Below are 19,593 nucleotides of genomic sequence, written 5' to 3' on the forward strand. Positions count from 1 at the left end.
TAGGGCCATGTCTGATACTGCGTCACAGCTTGCAGAGCATGAGGACGGAGAGCTTCATTCTGCAGGTGACGGTTCTGATCCAAACAGATTGGATTCAGATATTTCAAATTTTAAATTTAAATTGGAAAACCTCCGTGTATTACTAGGGGAGGTCTTAGCAGCTCTCAACGATTGTAACACTGTTGCAATACCAGAGAAAATGTGTAGGTTGGATAAATACTTTGCGGTACCGGCGAGTACTGACGTTTTTCCTATACCTAAGAGATTAACTGAAATTGTTACTAAGGAGTGGGATAGACCCGGTGTGCCGTTCTCACCCCCTCCGATATTTAGAAAGATGTTTCCAATAGACGCCACCACACGGGACTTATGGCAAACGGTCCCTAAGGTGGAGGGAGCAGTTTCTACTTTAGCTAAGCGTACCACTATCCCGGTGGAGGATAGCTGTGCTTTTTCAGATCCTATGGATAAAAAATTAGAGGGTTACCTTAAGAAAATGTTTGTTCAACAAGGTTTTATATTACAACCCCTTGCATGCATCGCGCCGATCACGGCTGCGGCAGCATTTTGGATTGAGTCTCTGGAAGAGAACCTTAGTTCAGCTACGCTGGACGACATTACGGACAGGCTTAGAGTCCTTAAACTAGCTAATTCATTCATTTCGGAGGCCGTAGTACATTTAACCAAACTTACGGCTAAGAATTCAGGATTCGCCATTCAGGCACGTAGGGCGCTGTGGCTAAAATCCTGGTCGGCTGATGTAACTTCTAAGTCCAAATTACTTAATATACCTTTCAAGGGGCAAACTTTATTTGGGCCCGGTTTGAAAGAAATTATTGCTGACATTACAGGAGGTAAGGGCCACGCTCTACCTCAAGACAAAGCCAAAGCTAAGGCTAGACAGTCTAATTTTCGTCCCTTTCGGAATTTCAAAGCAGGAGCAGCGCCAACTTCCACTGCACCAAAACAGGGAGGAGCTGTTGCTCGTTACAGACAAGGCTGGAAGCCTAACCAGTCCTGGAACAAGGGCAAGCAGGCCAGTAAACCTGCTGCTGCCCCAAAGACAGCATGAACCGAGGGCCCCCGATCCGGGACCGGATCTAGTGGGGGGCAGACTCTCTCTCTTCGCCCAGGCTTGGGCAAGAGATGTCCAGGATCCCTGGGCGCTAGAGATCATATCTCAGGGATACCTTCTAGACTTCAAATTCTCTCCCCCAAGAGGGAGATTTCATCTGTCAAGGTTGTCAACAAACCAAATAAAGAAGGACGCGTTTCTACGCTGCGTACAAGATCTATTATTAATGGGAGTGATCCATCCGGTTCCGCGGTCGGAACAAGGACAAGGGTTTTACTCAAACCTGTTTGTGGTTCCCAAAAAAGAAGGAACTTTCAGGCCAATCTTGGATTTAAAGATCCTAAACAAATTCCTAAGAGTTCCATCGTTCAAAATGGAAACTATTCGGACAATCTTACCCATGATCCAAGAGGGTCAGTACATGACCACAGTGGATTTAAAGGATGCTTACCTTCACATACCGATTCACAAAGATCATTACCGGTATCTAAGGTTTGCCTTCTTAAACAGGCATTACCAGTTTGTAGCCCTTCCATTCGGATTGGCTACGGCTCCAAGAATCTTTACAAAGGTTCTGGGTGCCCTTCTGGCGGTACTAAGACCGCGAGGAATTTCGGTAGCTCCGTACCTAGACGACATTCTGATACAAGCTTCAAGCTTTCAAACTGCCAAGTCTCATACAGAGTTAGTTCTGGCATTTCTAAGGTCGCATGGATGGAAAGTGAACGAAAAGAAGAGTTCTCTCTTTCCTCTCACAAGAGTTCCATTCTTGGGGACTCTTATAGATTCTGTAGAAATGAAGATTTATCTGACAGAAGACAGATTAACAAAGCTTCTAAATGCATGCCGTGTCCTTCATTCCATTCAACTCCCGTCAGTAGCTCAATGCATGGAGGTGATCGGCTTAATGGTAGCAGCAATGGACATAGTTCCCTTTGCACGCCTACATCTCAGACCGCTGCAATTGTGCATGCTGAGTCAGTGGAATGGGGATTACTCAGATTTGTCCCCCACTCTGAATCTGGATCAAGAGACCAGAAACTCTCTTCTATGGTGGCTTTCTCGGCCACATCTGTCCAGGGGGATGCCGTTCAGCAGGCCGGACTGGACAATTGTAACAACAGACGCCAGCCTTCTAGGTTGGGGCGCTGTCTGGAATTCTCTGAAGGCTCAGGGACAATGGAGTCAGGAGGAAAGTCTCCTGCCAATAAACATTCTGGAATTGAGAGCAGTTCTCAATGCCCTTCTAGCTTGGCCCCAGTTAAAGACTCGGGGGTTCATCAGGTTTCAGTCGGACAACATCACGACTGTAGCTTACATCAACCATCAAGGAGGGACAAGAAGCTCCCTAGCAATGATAGAAGTATCAAAGATAATTCGCTGGGCAGAGTCTCACTCTTGCCACCTGTCAGCAATCCACATCCCGGGAGTGGAGAACTGGGAGGCGGATTTCTTGAGTCGCCAGACTCTTCATCCGGGGGAGTGGGAACTTCATCCGGAGGTCTTTGCCCAAATACTTCGACGTTGGGGCAAACCAGAGATAGATCTCATGGCGTCTCGCCAGAACGCCAAACTTCCTCGCTACAGATCCAGATCCAGGGATCCGGGAGCGGTTCTGATAGATGCTTTGACAGCACCTTGGAACTTCAGGATGGCTTATGTGTTTCCACCCTTCCCACTGCTTCCTCGATTGATTGCCAAAATCAAACAGGAGAGAGCATCAGTGATTCTAATAGCGCCTGCATGGCCACGCAGGACTTGGTATGCAGATCTAGTGGACATGTCATCCTGTCCGCCTTGGTCTCTACCTCTAAGACAGGACCTTCTGATTCAGGGTCCATTCAAACATCAAAGTCTAACTTCTCTGAAGCTGACTGCTTGGAAATTGAACGCTTGATTTTATCAAAACGTGGTTTTTCTGAGTCGGTTATTGATACCCTGATACAGGCTAGGAAGCCTGTTACCAGAAAGATTACCATAAAATATGGCGTAAATACCTATACTGGTGTGAATCCAAAGATTACTCCTGGAGTAAGGTTAGGATTCCTAGGATATTGTCTTTTCTACAAGAAGGTTTAGAAAAGGGTTTATCGGCTAGCTCATTAAAGGGACAGATCTCAGCTCTGTCCATCTTGTTACACAGGCGTCTGTCAGAAAATTCAGACATCCAGGCCTTTTGTCAGGCTTTAGCTAGGATCAAGCCTGTGTTTAAAACTGTTGCTCCGCCATGGAGTTTAAACTTAGTTCTTAACGTTTTACAGGGTGTTCCGTTTGAACCCCTTCATTCCATTGATATAAAATTGTTATCTTGGAAAGTTCTATTTTTAATGGCTATTTCCTCGGCTCGAAGAGTCTCTGAGTTATCAGCCCTACATTGTGATTCTCCTTATCTGATCTTTCACTCAGACAAGGTAGTTCTGCGTACTAAACCTGGGTTCTTACCTAAGGTAGTCACTAACAGGAATATCAATCAAGAGATTGTTGTTCCATCCTTGTGTCCAAATCCTTCTTCAAAGAAGGAACGTCTTCTACACAATCTGGATGTAGTTTGTGCCCTCAAGTTCTACTTGCAGGCAACTAAAGATTTTCGCCAAACTTCTTCCCTGTTTGTCGTTTATTCTGGACAGAGGAGAGGTCAAAAAGCTTCTGCTACCTCTCTCTCTTTTTGGCTTCGTAGCATAATACGTTTAGCCTATGAGACTGCTGGACAGCAGCCTCCTGAAAGAATTACAGCTCATTCCACTAGAGCTGTGGCTTCCACTTGGGCCTTTAAGAATGAGGCCTCTGTTGAACAGATTTGCAAGGCTGCAACTTGGTCTTCGCTTCATACTTTTTCCAAATTTTACAAATTTGACACTTTTGCTTCTTCGGAGGCTATTTTTGGGAGAAAGGTTCTTCAGGCAGTGGTTCCTTCTGTATAATGAGCCTGCCTATCCCTCCCGTCATCCGTGTACTTTTGCTTTGGTATTGGTATCCCAGAAGTAATGATGACCCGTGGACTGATCACACATAACAGAAGAAAACATAATTTATGCTTACCTGATAAATTCCTTTCTTCTGTTGTGTGATCAGTCCACGGCCCGCCCTGTTTTTTAAGGCAGGTACATATTTTTTAAATTATAATTCAGTCACCACTACACCCTTGGGTTCTCCTTTCTCGTTGGTCTTTGGTCGAATGACTGGAGGTGACGTAGAGGGGAGGAGCTATATAGCAACTCTGCTGGGTGAATCCTCTTGCACTTCCTGTAGGGGAGCAGATAATATCCCAGAAGTAATGATGACCCGTGGACTGATCACACAACAGAAGAAAGGAATTTATCAGGTAAGCATAAATTATGTTTTTATTGCTGTAGGTATTTTAAATTTAAACAAGCTTACCAATATCTCAGTACTAATGCTCATTGACTGGTTTGGTACTTTTAACTAATGCTCAATGAGTACTAGCAGGAAGTACCCAATCAACTAATGAGCATTAGCAGGAAATAGCCATCCACCAATGAGTACTAGCAGGAAGTAGGCATCAACCATTGAGCATTAGCAGGAAGTACCCATCAACCAATGAGCATTAGCAGGAAATATCCTTTAACCAATGAGCATTAGAAGTAAGTAGCTATCAGCCAATGAGCATTAGCAGGAAGTAGCCATCAACCAATAAGCATTAGCAGGAAGAACCCATCAACCAATGAGCATTATCAGGAAGTAGCCATCACCCAATGAGCATTAGCAGGAAGTAGCTATCAGTCAATGAGCATTAGCAGGAGTAGCTGTCAGTCAATGAGCATTAGCAGGAAGTAGCCATCAACCAATGAGCATCAGTCAGAAGTACATATCCATGAATGAGATATATTAGAGAGTGCCTAATAGCCAGTGAGAATTAGTAGATAGTATACACCTGTATTAGTTTGTCTAAACAGGGTGTACTTCACATTTATTATGGAAAAAAAATCAATATATCAAAAGGCTGATCTTTCATATGGCCACTAACTTTGTTCTTTGGTTTGTGGGAACACAGCATAAGCAGAAACGTGTAAGCTGCTCTGCTTCCCTTCATTACAACTTCTGATTGCCTCTACTGTGTCATAGAAAACAGAAGTTTTGAAGATAGACCGAGGATAAAGGGGGCTTCAGTGGTAAGGGGGTTATAAAACTGTTATAAAGAGAGAGCTTAGAGTCTAAATATAAAGTCAGCAGGCACATTGTGTGCCCACCTTCCAAATACAAGTCAACTCTTCCTTTATTAAAGGGGCATATAACCCAAAATATTTATTTTATTATTCAGATAGATCATGTAGTTTTAAACAACTTTCCCTTTATTATCAAATTTTCTTTGTTCTGTTGGTATCCTTTGTTGAAAAGCTGGGAGGTAAGCTCAGGAGCGTGCATGTGTCTGCAACACTATATAGCAGCAGTTTTGCAAGAGCCCTAGATGGCAGCACTTTTTCCTGCCATGTAGTGCTCCAGAAATATGCATGCTACCTACCTAGGTATCTCTTCAACAAAGAAAACCACGAGACCAAAGCAAATTTGATAATAGAAGTAAAATGGAAACCTTTTTTTTTTCTTTTATGCTCAGTCTGAATCACAAAAGATAATTTTTTATATCCCTTTAATAGTTTAATGACTTACCCCTCTCTTCAAAATGTGTTTTTCCCCTCCCTAGCTCTAATTTGCTTCATTCTCTTGTTATCCTCTGTTGAAAAGCATACCTAGGTAGGCTCATGGGCAGCAATCAACTACTAGGCGCTATCTGCTAATTGGTGGCTGCACTTATATGCTTTTTGGCATTGACTCACCCCATATGTTCTGCTTGCTCCCAGTAGCACATTGCTGCTCCGTCAACAAAGGATACCAAGAGAATAAAGCGAATTTGATATTAGAAGTAAATTGGAAAGTTGTTTAAAACTGTATGTTCTACTTGAATCATGAAAGAACATTTTTGTGTTTTATGTCCCTTTAAGAGCCTTCCCTGTTATTTTAAGCTGTTTTCTAATCAATAATTATCATTGAGCATGTTTTGCCTATACATTTGGTTAATTTTAATCAGTGCATTTTTAGTATTATGTACCATCCCCCCCCCCAAGTAAATTGAACACAATATTTTAGAATTTTACCTATTTTTCTATTCAATCTTATGACTAAACTGTAAGAGAGATAAACATATACCAGTTTACCAAAAGTGCAGCATACTACAGTATGCAATAATATAAACATAAGACCAACAAAATCCTTGTGTCTGAGTTCTATAGTTAGGCCACATCTCAGGGTAGGTTTTTTTGGCACAATTATAGCAGTGGATAGAAGGCCAAAAAAACAGGACTACTGAAAAAATCAGGACAGCTGTCAAATTTTGTTTAATGTTGAAAAGTAGAAGAGAAATATATGAAACATTCTGAAAAACTTGACATTTTTTTTTTTTTTATCTTCAGATGATTAATAGGCATTATCAGTATTCTTATTATGCCATAGACATCTAATTCTCAGGCAGGAATACATTTAATTTCATTAATTTGAAACTGAAGTCCTAAAATAAAATTCTTTGCAGCATTAAAATGTTTCCCAAATAGGGCCAAGCAAAGCATTTGATGCATGGCTTTAGCGTTGTGTCATGGATACAAAGAGCGCATTTACACACACCTGCGTCAATTAGATCTGGTACAAAAAGGGTACAATTATCTTCAGTAGGACACATCATAGGTAATTGGCACGTGCATCATGTCATTTTTGCACCATTAACTGTAAGACTAACATGTTCGGGAAATAGCTTTTGCATTAAATTGCACTTAAGAAAGCAGATGAAAACACTGGATGTTTTATCAGAAACATAAAGATTATAAAGAATACTATTGCCAATATATTTATTACTTGTGTTCCCGTTTTGTGCAGTTTGCGTATAAGTTTTGTGTATGTAAGTAGAATGGCTTCAGTGTTCTCCACAGAATAAAATGACAGCATTATAAAGTAGTGGAGGCAATAAAATACTTATAAATGTTACTTAAAATATCCAAAGCACACATTAATTGCATAATTTAACGTAAATGTTGATTTAAAGATAATCTGTTCTTCAAACATTGCAAAAATTTAATATTAGCTCATTTTAGTTGGGTGGTCAGTAAAATCAGCTGGGTGTTGTGCCCATTAAATAGGTCTTAGGAAGAACAATGGGCTTTATTTTTGTTAAATAGTTTGTTTCAGCAACTAAACGGCCATTAGAGTGCAAAATTGACATGCTCCAATGCAATCCTGCAAGTCTATGCGTTTAACCCCCTCATGGGGAGACGGTGACCCAAACAACAGCAGTAATTGCATGACCCAGCTGCCGCTGCTGATTGGGTCACTTGGCCATTAGGGATGGGCGAATGTGCTGAAAGTGTAATTCGCTTGGTAGAACAAATATTCCTGTAGACTTTTGTTTTGGACAATCGAATGTTGATAAGAATGAAAATCCATGAAAATGTAATAATTGAACGTTATTTCCGGTTTTCCAATGTGGATGTTCATAATTAGATTGAATATCCACTTTCAAAATTTAGATTTAACAAGTACTATTGAGAAGTTTAATAGTTCATGTGGTAGGGAATTTAGTAAACTGATAGATAATAGATATTTTGAATATTGCATAATTTGAATATTACATTTAAAGAGAGCATTAGAAATACTATTACAAATATAGCAATTCAAATTTTTCTAATTGGAATATTGCATAATTCTAATCGAATTATTAGAAAAATTTGAATTGAATATTACATTTAAAGAAAACATTAGATTTACTATTAAATTAAATGAATGTTAGAATGTTGTACAATAAGTCCCCTACTTACAAACTTTCAAAGATACAAACATGCTTTCGCATGTCAAGTTACAGAAGTTAGTTCCATTTTTGTTCACTCAATGCCAGCCCCTGTATGCTGTTTTACTATACAAGGTAAGATTAAACATGTTTTCTTTACAGTATTGTTTGTTTTTGATGTACTACAGTACTGTAACTTGTGTAAAAAGTATTATAAAGCGAGGTTTATAATACTTTTCACACAAATTACAATACAGTTGGATTTACAAACAAATTGGGCTTACAAACGTGCTCCCGGAACGGAACTCGTTGATAAGTAGGGGACTTACTGTACAAACATTCGAAATTCGAAACAAACAAATGTTTTAAAATTTGTTTCCTTTTTAAAATGTTGCAAAACATTCGCCCATCCCTACTGGCCATTTTGCTCAAGGCCAACAGTTAAGTACTGCACTTGTGTGTGTGTATGTATATATATATATATATATATATATATATATATATATATATATATATATATATGTGTGTGTACACAAGAAATATGAAGGCACTCACTGGTCTTGTATTTAATGAAAATATGCGTTATTAAATACACTTTGAAAAGACCAGTGAGTGCCTTCATATATCTTGTATATTTAACCCGCTGGCACCCTGGCAGCTGTTTATTAGGTGAGAGTGCTCCTTTTTGGACTTTATATATATATATATATATATATAGCCTAGTTTGTGGATCCAAGCGCTCACTGTACGTAAATATGCCTGGGTGCACTCTATGGTAGATAAGTAGAAACTTTAGTGGAGAAGAGGCACACACAGGTCTACCACTGGGAACAGTCTTGACAAAGGTCCCTGCGAGGACCGAAACGTGACTGAATTTATGAAATAAAGATTGTTATTTAAGACCTGTGTGTGCCTCTTCTCCACTAAAGTTTATATATATATATATATATATATATATATATATATATATATATATATATATATATATATATATATATATATATATATATATATATATATATATATATATATATAATGCACATTTCATCATTTTATTTTTAAGTAGTGTTTTAATAAAAGCCTTTCTTTCATATGGGCAAAATGTACTATTTATTATCCGTGCAGGCGGACAGTTTCGCAAGTAGTGAACCTGCCTGCAATCGTCATTTGCGACGTTCCATCGCATGGTTAAATTTAACATTGCAGAAGAGATTTCTTGTACAATGCTGCCCCCTGCTCCGGTGCAACTAATTGGGCTAGAGCAGGGAGTGTCAATCACCCCGAGCAAGTATCCGGGTGATTGATCTTGCCACCTCTGAGATGGCGGAGAGGAAAAAGAAGTGGTTTCTGCTTCTTAAGTATGTGTCGGTAGGCTCACTTATGTGAACCTGCTCCACGTAGCCAAAAAAGCTGTGGTGAAGGCAGCTTAATAAATCTAGCCCTATGTGTTTAAACCCCCACAAATATGTTAAGTACATAGACAAAAAGTATGCTCTTGTACCACTCTAGGCTAAGCTGTTGTATGTGAGCAAATGAGAATCAGGTATACATGTGCATGACCCAAACATTCTAGTATGTAGTGCCTGTTTTTAAGTAACTACAGACATCCTCTTATCTCATGCTTTTTTTATTATCTCTTCCCAACAAGAGACTGCTAGTTCATGTGAGCCGTATAGATAACATTGTGCTCACACCCATAGAGTTGTGCAGGACACAGCATTAATTGGTTACAATGCAGGTCAATAGATAAATAAATAGCGATGTGATAAGGGGGCTGTTAGAAGAGGCTTAGATTCGAGAGAGAGATTATATCTATCTATAAATTTATATATCATAAAGTTGTTGAGCTCCCCTTTCAGATGAGTGCCAGTTATCACAACCGGGCTTGTAAGAATCCTGCTTGTGCTTTCTCTCCTCTGGGGCCACTGAAGGGACATAGGCAGGCAGTGGGCTGGACATACACTGAATGTTGAGAGGCGGGGATAACCATGACAGGGCTGGGGAGGGGGAGCACGCTAGCAGCTAGGGAGGAGGGCAGCATTTTCAAACTTAATCAGTTTAACAAGAACCTGAGCCAGCAGCTTTATGACTGCTATCTGGAGAGCGTTCCCATAGATCAGGAAAGAAAGGGAGTTGTGAATAAACAAAACCTGTACAGCACAGTAACTCAGCTGCCTACTTGTTTGGGAAACTTGTAGTTTGGGGCAGAGTTGACACCATGGATAAAGAGAGGAAAGGTAAGTGACTTGTGTAACTGTTAGAGATGGGGAAGAATGAATGAGGGCAGTGTGAAAAGCCATGGATTTTTCCTTTGGATCCTTGTCCATCTCAGACATAGATATTCCGGATGTTTACGTTGGATCTCACCGCACTGAGACTTTTACATAAACTTAAGAGCGTTCAATAACGACACAAAGAAAGTCTCTTTTGAGCAGCTGTGCTTGGGAAATCTGACATGAGAATATATTTATTGAAATGCATTACTATGTGCCATTGTTCTATTTAATGTGATATTTTGTCTTTTCCTGAGTCGTATTAAATGACTTTGCTTTTTTTTATTTTTATTCATATTTGGGTTGTTCAATATTTTCCATGTTGCCCACATCTGCTTACTTTGTGTACCTTTTTAAGGATATTGGATAGTATTTATATTTATTGCATACCTGCGTATGCTTAGAATGATGTCAGGCGCTTTTGGTGAATCTCTGTTGAGTATTTCAGATGCTGTTTTTATTCTTTCTTTGTATATTTAACTACTTTCCGTATCATTATATACATACAGAATACATTGAATATACCAATTATTAAGTAAGAAGGTGTAAAAAATGTGTGGTTTATTTCAAGTATCTTTATATACTAAAAAGCCAGATATGTTTTAAACATGGTATAGATAGGGCTAGCTCTGGTGATTTTTGTTATCTTACTTTGTTTCTGTGTAAATATAAAGCATTTACATTCCTAGGTGATGTTTTTTTTAGCAAGAACGAAGTGCTGCCATAGAACTGCTTAATATACTAAGTTGAATATACTATGTTAGATGTCTAGTTAAAAAAATAATACTACTACACAGGGTGTAAAAATCTTACTATAGTTTACTAGTCAGGGGAGAAAAGTTACTAGTCTAGAAGAAAGTTGTGTATATATATATATATATATATATATATATATATATATATATATATATATATATAATGTATGTATGTGTTTGTGTGTATGTATATATATTTTGTTTTCTCTCTCCGATGGGAAACACGGAAGGTTAGCCGTATTAAGATTTAATATCGGTCTTGAAGAAGGCTCGATGATAGAGCCGAAACGTTGACTATGACCTTTCATGCACTATGTTCATAATAAATTATTTTATTTTCAAATCCTGTGAGTGCCCTTCTTCTCTACGCCATTGTATGTTTGTTCATTGAGGACTGCACCCAGGTCGCTATATGTGTACAGAGGTCAGAGTGCTGGGCCACCGGCTATCAGACATTATATATATATATATATATGCATGACTAAGGGTCTGTGTTGACTCGAAACGTTGCTGTTTTTATTTTGTTTGTTACCTTAATAAAGAATGGATACTTTTACTAAAAAGTGCTGACGCTATCAGTTTGTTTCACTATATATATATATATATATATATATATATATATATATATATATATATATATATATATATATATATATATAGATATATATTATACTTGTCTAATGCAATTTTTTACTTGTACAGGGAAATTTCCAGCCCTATTAAATAATAATAATAATGGTAATAAATATATATATTGTGTGTATAATCAGAGCTGTTGCTTTCTTTTGTATTGTGTTAGCTAAACTTCAATGGTTAACAAAGTTATACTGTATACAGAATAATACGTGCTGTATGTAAATAATAATACATGAGTCACATATCATACTCCATTATAATGACTTTCAAAATAATTATAGGTAAATTGCCAAAAATTGTTGTGTTTAAATAACAGGCTGCAGTTTCATAGCTGCATATTACAAGAGTTCAATCTTGACTGACCCAGCAATCTACATTTTTCAGTTCTTCGCTGTTTTATTCACACATTGCTATTTAGCATCCTACAGTTATTCAGCAGCTATATTAACAGATATATGGTTTTGATCACTTTACGAGTATTATGACCTCATTGTAGTGATGTCATCAAATTAATTAATAAAACTAAGAGCCAGATCGTAAATAATACCACATTTCATTATATTGCACTAGTCAGTAGTATTTCAGTGGGGGAAAAAACTGACATAATTCCATAAAACGACTTCAAATACATTTTATTATGAGTTACAGTGGCACTCCCAACTTCTCCATGAAATAAATCATGTAATGCCTGGAAAATTGGACCGTTCAGATCATTTCTTTTTAAATTTGAAACAATGTGTTCTTTCGTACATCATCCCTCGCCCTATCGGACATGATTAAACCTTTCCTGTTGTGTACTAAGCAAGCTTTGCATTGTTTTCTGCTAACTAATGCCCTATGCACAGATTGCTTTTACAGCTGTAGAATGAAAGGATGTTATCGGCAGTTTTAACTATAGTTCCTAAAATAGCTGCCATCCGAAATAAAACATTCCTGGCATTATCGGATTTTAACTAATCTGTTGATACCAGATATGTCCAGACACGTATTCTTGCGTTGCCATAGTATTTTTATTGAAAGCTTATGGTCAATATGAGTCCAGCTATAGAATCACATGACTTCTTTGTAATCATTCAGCGATGACCCATTGTTATAGCACTTACCAAAGAAATCCCCTCGCACATGAATTATGGATGAGCTGATGAAAACCAGAGGTTGTAATGACTTACATCAGACTCCCTTGAAAATCTAATGACAGCCAACATCCCTTGATTATTGGTTTATTTTTAGAAAGTGAGGAATTGGTTTTCATGGTGTAATATTCTCTCTGCCTCATCAATAGCACAAAAATGATACTTGAACACAGATGACATAATTATGTTACACATTACTTTTCCACATTAAAGGGACATGAAACCTAATTTTTTTTTTCTTACATGATTCAAATAGAGAATGCAATTTAAAAAAAGTTTCAAATTTACTTCTATTATCAAATTTGCATCGCTCTCATGTTATCCTTTGTTGAAGAAATATCTATATAGGTAGCGTGCACGTCTGGAGCACTACATGATAACAGGAAATAGTGCTGCCATCTAGTGTTCTTGCTAATGTGTAACACTGTTGAAAAACTGCTGCCATATAATGCTGCAGACACGTGCACACTCCCAAACTTACATTCCATCTTTTCAACAAAGAAAGTTAAATAATAGAAGTAAATTGGAAAGTTGTTTAAAATTGTATGTTCTATCTGAATCGGGAAATAAAGATGTTTGGTTTTATGTCCCTTTAAAGGATCATGTATGTTCTGTACACATACAAGCTATTTCTAACATGAACATCAGTTATTTAGTTTTGCTTATTATTGTCTGTCTGTGGGAATATTTTGGTATGTCCAGATGTAAAACTTTTCTCTGAAATAGCTTGCCAGGTACCAGGAAGATAAGTAATGAGTTGGTTTTTTTTGGAGCCAGTAAAGAGTGTATGGGGCCCATTTATCAAGCTCTGTATGGAGCTTGAAGGGCCGTGTTTCTGGCGAGTCTTCAGACTCGCCAGAAACACCAGTTATGAAGCAGCGGTCTCCATAACCTGTCCGCCTGCTCTGAGGAGGCGGATAGAACTCGCGTGAAATCAACCCGATCAAATATGATCGGGTTGATTGACACCTTCTGCTGGCGGCCGCAAATCTGCAGGGGGCGGCGTTGCACCAGCAGTTCACAAGAGCAATACACTCTCCGCATTCAGCGATGTCTGTCGGACATGATGCGCTGATCGGATCATGTCGGACAAGCATTTAATAAATAGGCCCCAATGTGTCCAAACGCTAGTAGTGATAAGCAATCATTAGAGCCATAGCTTGCAGTGTTTCTCTGATGATCCAAATCTGTTTTCACATATGTAGGCTTATAAAATCAGTTCAAATTCATAATGTATAAGCAATTATTTCTAATCCTGTAAATGCCAGAAACAATGTCTGTCTAATCTACTTAAACTGACCTGGACCACTTTTAAAGGGACGCTGAACCTAATTTTTTTCTTTTCTTTCGTGATTCAGATAGAGCATGAAATTTTAAGCAACTTTCTAATTTACTCCTATTATCACATTTTCTTCATTCTCTTTGTATCTTTATTTGAAATGCAAAGATGTAAGTTTAGATGCCGGCCCTTTTTTGGTCAACAACCTGGGTTGTTCTTGCTGATTTGTGGATAAATTCATCCACCAATAAAAAAAGTGCTGTCCAGAGTCCTGAGACAAAAAAGAAGCTTAGATGCCTTCTTTTTCAAATAAAGATAGGAAGTGAACAAAAAAAAAATTGATAATAGGAGTAAATTAAAAAGTTGCTTAAAATTTCATGCTCTATCTGAATCACGAAAGAAAAAATTTGGGTTCAGTTTCCCTTTAATTAAAGGAACATAAAAGTTTGAAAAGAAAATGCAAAAATTTGTTAGAGCAGGGCTCGACAAACCCAGGGAGCTACTGGCTCCTGGAATTTTACACCTGGCTCCTAACCTTTTAGGTTATTCTCCATATATCTTTATATAATTATCGCTGTTTGGCTCCTAAAAGAATGTCTGGCTCCTATTTTTTAAATAGATATGCCGTGCACTGTGTTACAGTATGTATTATTGCGCTATTGCTTTCTGATACCTATCTGATTAACTCCAGTAAAGGTGGTAAACTCAGTTAAATTCTGCAGCATTCACAATTGGCTTCCAGCGTATCACCAATTATATATCTGATTACACTGTACATAGAGCGCTAGATTACAAGTGAATCGCTATAATTTGCCCCTTGCGGGTGCTCGTTAAATAACCAGCCATTACAAGTCGCTGGTTAATGCTCCCGCGAGCTTGTGGTTTCACTTTGCGCTTAGTGCAATTAACCAGACCTGAACCAGACATGAAACCCAACATTTTTCTTTAATAATTCAGATAGAGAATATAAGTTTAAACAACTTTCTAATTTACTTCTATTATCTAATTGTTTTATTCTCTTGGTATAATTTGTTGAAGGAGCAGCAATGCACTAATGGTTTCTAACTGAACACATGTGTGAGCCAATCACAATCGGCATATATATGCAGCCACCAATCAACAGCTAGAATCTAGGTTCTATGCTGCTACTGAGCTTGTCTAGATAAACATTTCAGCAAAGGCTAACAAGAGAAGGAAGCAAATTAAATAATAGAAGTTAATTGGAAAGTTGTTTAAAATAGTATTCTCTGTCTGAATCATGAAAGAAAATGTTTGGGTTTCATGTCCCTTTAAGTTAAAAAAAATAGATAGATAGATTAGATAGAAACATTAGATAGATAGATAGATAGATAGATAGATAGATAGATAGATAGATAGATAGATAGATAAGGATAGATACAGTTTTACCCGGACAGAGAACCACAAGACGTGCGGGGTGGAACCAATGGTTTGGTTCCTAGAGGTGGTTGCGGCACCCGAGGCTCTGATTTGAACAGAGCACTCTGGAGCGTATCTGCCCTCGGCCGAACTCGGGAACATAGTCTCTCGGACATATGTCTGGACAAATGTGTTTCGGCATTCTGTCTGTCGGCACTCTCTCCGAGAACCGCAGTTCACTACTGGGATCTAGCTGCTGATAGGTAGTTGCACATATATCCACTGCCTGCATTTACCATTTTACATGAGCGCTCCTGTGTGCTCGTTTGCAACCCTGCCCCCTCCCTATGCACAGCCAATCACACGCGTGCAGGAGCTGTCAATCTCCCCAGTCGGAATAGACCGGTGAGATTGAAATGCTTCACCTAAGAAGTGGAAAACAGGGCAAGGAAGCAGCGGTCTAATGATGAATCGTGACCAAGTTCTCTTGTGTGAACCTGCAGTTGAATGGGAGAGAAGGGCTCGATTTATGAAATACAGGAATCAGATTGTTTAGATTTTATTCACTGTAAAGTATTCTGTAAATGAAAGATCTGCACTCTTAAAGATGAGTCTACATTATCACCGAACTGTTATCTATCGTCTGTAAATATTTAACTTTTGGTTGTCTTAACAGGGTAAAAATACTAGGCAACTGTGTGTGTATAAAAAGATTTAGATAGATGTACACTTTTATATACACAGACATACAAATTCAGGGTTTTCGCTACATCATTGCCTTAAAGCAGTGTTTTGTTATTCAAAACTAATTTGCTAATGATCCCTTTAAGTCTGCTTTAAATGTACTTAGTGGAATCCAGGACTTAAATACAGCTCCCAGACAACGTATGGCCCATCACCAGTGCATATAATGCTCACTGTTTACAGACAAAAATGACTGACCAACTTCTCTACCAATCAATATAGTCCCTCCCAGGCAAACCATTTACTCCTTGAACATTACTTTCCACAGAGTCAGTATTTGGGGAAAGTGTTTTCCCTTGGAACCCCTAATCACAATACAAATAAATGAAATTTCAGGATTCCACAGCAATAGTTTAAGAAGCATTCTGCTGTAGAATGAAAATAGGTTTTACATTCTTTTATGACATTGGTGCCAAATTGCTAAGCATCTGTGTTTTGGTTGGGTTCTACAACAAATGGGCGATAGTGAGAATTCCTAAATACAAATCCAGTGTATGTATGTCACGTGCAAACACACTGGAAGGCAAAACTGATCACACACTTTTTTATCTGGCATAATTATAGTGGATCTGTCATATATAATTGATCTTAAAGGGACATTGTACACTTGATTTTTCTTTGCATAAATGTATTGTAGATGATCCATTTATAAAGCCCACCTGGGAGTGTTTTTGTAAAAATGTATAGTTTTGCTTATTTTTAAATAACAGCTGATTTTCAGACTCCAAACCAAGCCCCAAAGTTTTAGATGTATACTGATGTATACAGACTTCACATTGCTTCTGTTTGTATATTGGGTCTGTTCATATGCAAGGGAGGGGGGAAGTACTCAGCCCCTTTTACTGGGTGTTCCAGACTAATCTCATCAACAGCTTCTAAGTAACTTTTTAAAAGGTTTTATACTGGATTTTACTATCAGTATATGTGCATATTCTTCATTATAGTAGTGTCTATTACATTATGTATACTGTCCCTTTAATAACTAATGCCCTGCTGTTAAAGTGAGCTAGCAAAGCTACACAATGTGTTTTTGTTTGTTTTATTAATTTACGGTTCATATAGTATTGGCGAGAGAGGCGATGTTCCAGTTGGTTGCTTTCTCGTGAGAGTTTTTTGTTGTATGTATCCAGGGCAGGGGCAGTAAAATCTGAGGTTTCCATGTTATGTAACATGAGCTATGCTTTGGTGGTGGTGTTAGCAAATGGGTTATTATCACTATATGACAAAAGGTATGTTCCGCAGTTACACTCATCAAGGATGGAAATGCCCTAAACAGCATCGGTCATATCTGCTCTGTGTAACTTGTAGTGGGGAAAAAAATTGACAGACAAACAAACAAACAGATCTCCTTAAAGGGACAGTATACACCAATTGTCATATAACTGCATGTAATAGACACTACTATAAAGAATAATATGTACAGATACTGATATAAAAATCCAGTATAAAACCATTTAAAAACGTACTTAGAAGCTCCCAGTTGATGTCTGTTTAAAAGGTTACTGGAACACCCACTGCAAGTGGGAAATACCAGACACTCCCCCATCCCCCTTCCTTTGCATATGAAAAGACCCTTTACACAGACAGAAGCAAGCTGGAAGTAGGTATACATCGGTATTCTCAGAAAACTTTTGGGCTTGGTTAGGAGTCTATAAATCAGAGCAATGGTATTTAAAAATAAGCAAAACTATCCATTTAAAAAAAACAAAAAAACTGTATGGGCTATATAGATGGATCATTTACTAAATATTTATGCAAAGAAAAAGCTAGTGTATAATGTTCCTTTAACAACGTTGGGTAAAGGCAAAACAAGAATGTGGATATAATGGGGCCTATCTATCAAGCTCCGAAAGGAGCTTGACGGCCCGTGTTTCTGGCGAGTCTTCAGACTCGCCAGAAACAGTGGTTATGAAGCAGCGGTCACAAAGACCGCTGCTCCATAACCCTGTCCGTCTGCTCTGAGCAGGAGGACAGGAATCGCCAGAAATCAAACCAATCGAGTAAGATCGGGTTGATTGACACCCCCTGCTGGCGGCAGATTGGCCGCAAGTCTGCAGGGGGCGGCGTTGCACCAGCAGCTCTTGTGAGCTACTGGTGTAATGCTGAATACGGAGAGCGTATTGCTCTCCGCATTCAGCAAGGTCTTGCGGACCTGATCCGCAGTGTCAGATCAGGTCCGCAAGACCTTTCTTAAATAGGGGCCAATGTGTTTCTAAATCTTAATCATTTTTAGGTATGCGCATTCGGATCTTTCGTGAGGATCCGAATGCTGACATGAGCAGCGTCTCATGTCCTTCGGATATTTTCGTAGCCGGATTGATTCTTGTAAAAGATCCCTACTCTAAGATGTGGATTTCTAGAGATATTAGTGTGGGGATCTTTTACAGGAATCAATCCAGATACAAAATTATCCGAAGGGCACGAGCCTTTGCTTACTTTAGCATGTGGATCCTCACAAAAGATCTGAATGCACATCCCTATTAATTTATAATGGAAGTGAACATACAGTGCAATGTGTTAGAGCATTTTATAACTGGACTGTTTCTTGCATGTAACTATGTGTTTAACTCCTGCAAATGTTTAAAACAAAGTAGACATAAAAAGAACCGGATTGTGTTTTAAAAAGCAGCAGACAACTTGTTTTCTTGCAAAATGCTGATTTAGAAATTCTCAAAGTAGCCCCTGTCTGCAGGGAGATAAGGTAGCTACCGTTATGTAGCTTATGTTCTACCGTCACATGATTTTTGAAGCAAAAATCCTCTACTGAGCATGGGCAAGAAAATCAATGACACTAGTGCAGGTGTCTCTAAGCAACCACTTAAAATGAAAAGTCATGACCGCAGCCCCCTTGTGGGGTGTGGCAAGTAGTAATGGACCCTACATAAGATAAATTTTGCAATATTTATTATTCATAATTTTAAAAGGATTTTACCTTTTCTTTTTTTTTACTTAATTTAATTTAAGGATAACCTACTGCTTAGTGCTTTTTTATTACAACAATGAAACAGCCTGTTTTATATCCACTCCAGAGCAGCAATGCATTACTGGGAACTAGCCAACCACATCTTTTGAGCTAATAACAAGAGACATGTGTGTAGCCATCAATCACCAGTTAATTTACATTAGTGTATTGCTGCTCCAAGCCTACCCATTTGTGATTATTAACAAAGGATAACAAGAGAACAAAGTAAATATGATAATGGAATTAAGTTTAAAAGTCTCTTAAATTGCATGCTCTGTCTAGTTCATTGGATTAAAATGTTAACATTCTGTCTCTTGTAACATAAAATATGTGCTTTGTTGCTTCCATCAAAGCTATTTAGATTCCTTTTATATTAAAGAGCAACTGTTAAAAATTTGAAAATATTGTTTGAAAGAAAAAAGTTTAAATAAAAGTTGTTTTAATGGGACAGGAAACCCCAACATTTTCTTTCATAATTTGGCTAGAAAATTCCAATTTACGTCTATTATCAAATGTGCTTCATTTTCTTCTTATCCTTTGCTGAAGGAACAGCATTTCACTACTGGCAGCTA

The 19,593-nt window shown here is 38.2% G+C and overlaps 1 protein-coding gene across 3 annotated transcripts in view; it reads left to right on the forward strand.

The window, feature by feature from the left end:
• The window catches only part of LZTS2 (leucine zipper tumor suppressor 2), a 378,469-nt gene that overhangs the window by 258,780 nt on the left and 100,096 nt on the right, over positions 1-19,593 (forward strand). The window contains exon 1 of one of the 3 annotated variants that reach the window (XM_053692474.1): positions 9,931-10,099. The exons of the other annotated variants lie outside the window; for them this stretch is intronic. The gene's annotated coding sequence lies outside the window, so the exon portion shown is untranslated. Of the gene's footprint in view, positions 1-9,930; positions 10,100-19,593 lie in introns of those variants that run through there. 3 annotated transcript variants of the gene reach the window in all.

The sequence above is a fragment of the Bombina bombina genome, chromosome 9, assembly GCF_027579735.1.
Source record: "Bombina bombina isolate aBomBom1 chromosome 9, aBomBom1.pri, whole genome shotgun sequence".
NCBI lineage: Eukaryota > Metazoa > Chordata > Amphibia > Anura > Bombinatoridae > Bombina > Bombina bombina.